Source organism: Myotis brandtii, unplaced genomic scaffold (assembly GCF_000412655.1).
Source record: "Myotis brandtii unplaced genomic scaffold, ASM41265v1 scaffold122, whole genome shotgun sequence".
Classification (NCBI taxonomy): domain Eukaryota; kingdom Metazoa; phylum Chordata; class Mammalia; order Chiroptera; family Vespertilionidae; genus Myotis; species Myotis brandtii.
Window position 1 is genome coordinate 1,512,752 of NW_005354255.1, and position 4,397 is coordinate 1,517,148.

The following is a 4,397-nucleotide window of genomic DNA, read 5'->3' on the forward strand; positions in this document are numbered from 1 at the left end:
CCCCCCCACTGTCACCCTCCAGCCCACCCCAGGCCCTCACCACCCCACTGTCTGTGTCCATGGGTTATGCATATACGCATAAGGTCTTTGGTTGATTGCCTCCCACCCACCAACCCTTCCCCACCTTCCCGCTGAGATTCTGCACCGTGTTCCATGCTTCCATGTCTCTGGATCCATTCCAGTCATCAGTTTATTTTGTTAATTAGATTTCACATGTGGGTGAGGTTATGTGATACTTGTCTTTCTCTGACTGACTTATTTCACTTAGCATGATACTCTCCAGGTCTCTCCATGCTGTCTGTAAGGGTAAGAGATTCTTCTTTTTTACTGCTGCATAGTATCCCATGGTTTAAATGTACCACAGCTTTTTTTATCCACTCATCTATTGATGGGCATTTGGGCTGTTTCCAGATCTTAGCCATTGTAAATTGTGCTGCTATGAACATAGGGGTGCATACATTCTTTCTGATTGGTGTTTTGGGTCTTTTAGGATATATTCCTAGAAGTGGGATCACTGGGTCAAATGGCAGTTCCATATTTAATTTTTTGAGGAAATTCCATACTGTTTTTCATAATAGCTGCACTAGTCTGCATTCCCACCTGCAGTGTACTAGGGTTCCCTTTTCTCCACATCCTCGCAAGCACTTGTCATTTGCTGATTTGTTGATGGTAGCCATTCTGACAGGTGGTGAGGTGACACCTCATTGTCATTGAAACTATATTGACAACCAAAGGACTTGTATGTATGCATATAAGCCTAACCAATGGACACAGACACCAGGGGGGTGAGGGCATGAGTGGGGGGGGCAATGGGGGGATAAGGACACATGTAATACCTTAATCAATAAAGAAAAAAACTATATTGATAAATTTTCATTTATTACAAATTTTCTTAAAGTCCTAAAGTATGTCTGTGAGACACACACACACACACACACACACACACTGTTGTCTGGTTCCTGGCACAAGGCTCCTAAAGCCCCCTGCAATTTCCTAAGTGATAAGAGCACTAGGAACATCTCTGTTCTAATGAGGTGATTCTGGGTAGATCCTGGAAGAAGGCTGTCATCAGAAAGACCAGCCAAGATTAGAATGTTAGAATGTTCAGATCTAATCACATCCTCCAGGGAGGGATAGGGCTGAAATGGAGTTTATGCTTGATCATGCCCAATAGTACAAGGTTCAGAAAGCTTCCAGGTGGGGGAACACACCCACATCTGGACGGTGACATCCCAGCTCCACGGGGACAGTAGCTCCTGCGCTCAGGTCCCTCCCAGACCTCACACTGTGCCTCTTTTCACCTGGCTATTCATCTGTATCCTTTATTATCTCCTTTAATAAACTGGTTTCCTAAGTTTCCCTGAGTTTTGTGAGCTGCTCTAACAAATTAATGGAGGAGGAGGTCCTGAGAACTCAATTTGTATCCAAGTCCACAGAAGCTGTGGGTAACCTGGGGAACTATTATTTGTGACGAGCATCTGCACTAAAAGGCAGTTCTGTGGGTCTTGAGCTCTTAGCCTCTGGGATCCGATCCAATCTCCAGGTAGACAGAGTGTCAGAATTGAGTTAGACTGCAGGTCATCCGGCTGGTGTCACAGAATTGCTTCTTGAGTGGAAATGCTCCTTTATCTGGTGGCCAAATGTGTCAGAAGTGTTTGGTGTGAAAGTAAAGGAGAAAGACAGGAGGACAACTGTAGGCTTTTCCAGTACAATGTCTACTGAAGGATATAAAGTGATCATAATGAGAAATTGTAAAACAGAGTCAATGATATCAAAGCATAAAGAAAGACATGGAAAAGACTGTGCATGTTCCCTGAATGGAAACTCAAAGCCACCATGATAGCAACTCTCCCAAACTGGTGCAGAGTTTTAATAAACTTCCATTAAATCTAAAACCCGGTGGGAGTTTTTCATTTGTTTTTTTAATTTATGAAAATCTTCTTAAAACTAAAATGACAAAATGCAAATGTCTAAAGAGCTACATTTCTACAGAACAAGGTGGAAGCACTTTCCCAGAAACACATGAAGCCATTTAAGTCACAACGGTAACTGGGCCAGCACAGTGCAGCTGAAGGAGGGACCCATGGAGGTCACTGACACTGGACTATTTGTGGGGCATGAATCTCTGCCAGAGCGGGCACAGCCCCAGGGTGGGAGTGACGGACATTTTAACACACAGTGGATGAGAAATGGTTAAATGGTTATCCAAAGGAGGCAATGAAGGTCCTTTTATCGACTTGATGTAACATAACCAACTTGATGCAAATTTAAATAGAACACTTTCAGAACAAGTTAGAGTCAAGTGTTCTATGACTTCCCAGTACAGAGAGTTTTCTAATGTAAGGGGGGGAAAGGACAAGCTACAACAGATGAGATGGAAAAATTCATTTCTTGCCGGAAGCCAATTCCAGCATGACAGCAGGGCTGAATCTGGGAATGGCTGATGGCATTTCCCCAAACCGGAATAGGATACATTAAATTGATTGTTTGCTGCCAGACAGCTCAGGGCATCTTAATCTACATGTTATTGCCTCCTACTGGCCAAACATCTGAACAGCTGTAGGCTAATTCTCCCCAATCTGACAATGGACTCTGTATACAAAACCCTGACCCTTTGAAGTGTATATCTCCACCTCGCCTCAGGACAATTTGTGTTAATAAAAATTAGCATGGGGTCCTGAGACGAGGAGACCTTAGACCACTGATGGGGAACCTTTTGAGCTCGGTGTGTCAGCATTTTGAAAAACCCTAACTTAACTCTGGTGCCGTGTCACATATAGAAATTTTTTGATATTTGCAACCATAGTAAAACAAAGACTTATATTTTTGATATTTATTTTATATATTTAAATGCCATTTAACAAAGAAAAATCAACCAAAAAAATGAGTTCGCATGTCACCTCTGACACGCATGTCATAGGTTCACCATCACTGCCCTTAGACATCTGCCAGACTGTGTCCTGGAAAGCAAACAAACTAATTTTTCAAGACAAATCCCCAGTATCTGCTCAACTTAAAGAAAATCTTCATCCTTTCATTGTCACATAGCAATAGCCACTGCTTAAAAGAGCAGGCCACTCTTTGTTCCCTACCCTGTACTGACTAGCAATACTTGGCCCTTTCCTCTATTGAAAAGTAAAATGCACGTCCTCTCTGCATCTCTTCTTTTAGTTGTGAATTCTTTCACATCCGGCATCACTAGCCAAACTCTAACAGGAATAAAGATAGTCTCTTCAAAAATGGCATTGGAAAACTGGACAGGTACATGCCAAAAATGAAAGTAGACCACTAACTTACACCACAAGAGAATAAACTCAAAATGAATAAGACTTAAATATAAGTCACAAAACCATACAAATTCTAGAATAAACTATAGGCAGTAAAATCTGAGACATCTCATGTAGAAGTATTTTAACCAATACATCTCCTAGGGCAAGAGAAACAAAGGAAAAACAAAGAAATGGGACTATGTCAAACCCAAAAGATCTGTACAGCAAAAGTAACCATCTACAAAATTAAAAGGGAACCCATTATATAGAAGAATGTATTCTGTTCTGGAAAAGGGCATGATGCAAGAACCCCCTTCGCCTTTTTATCCAGGGCAAGGCTGGATGCAGACGCCTCAAATCCCCTTCCGTGCTTCATTGTTGATGAGCTGAATTGCTCATCTCCACTGACCAAGCAGAGCAAACGCCTGTTGGTCAGACTTTGGTTTAGCTTCTCTCCTACCCCCAGACCCTTGCAGTTGGCCTGTCCTCAGCCTAAGCCACTACACAACAGCCCTCCCGGGGACAGGCTGGTCTCAGGGACCTGCCATCCCAACTACACCTGGTTCTTCATGCATTTGTTCACTCTGCTCTCAACAAAAAAGAAAAACTGTTTGGCCCAGCTCTTGAGACACTTGCATATCATACGGTCAGAGCGTTCTTGCCCTGAGTGCACAGTCCCTTTTCCCCACTTCCGTGTAATAACTCTTTGTAAAGTCTCTCCTTAGGAAGTTCGGATTTTTCATATATTTTTTTTTTACATGCTTCACCAAGTGATCACAATTGCCCATTTCATACCCAAACTTTTTTCAGGCTCCTGCTTCCCCACAGGTCCAGACATTGCCCCCCACCCCATCGCCCGCGTCTGAACAAGGCCCAGCTGACCTGAGCTGAGAATGCGCTGACCACAGGGAGGCCGGGTCCTGTCACACCCAAGTCCTGTCCACCCTTCTTCCACTGTCTTACCCAGTTCTTCACACTGTGCTCCCTGATTTGAGACGAGGACGCCGCTCTGAGATCCAAGCATTGTCCCTAATGCAACCGGCTTTGAAATAGTCTCCTTAACCTCGTCCGCAACGAGCCGGGGGGGCCCTATCCTGCAACGCCCACTCATCTCCCCCTCCCACCACC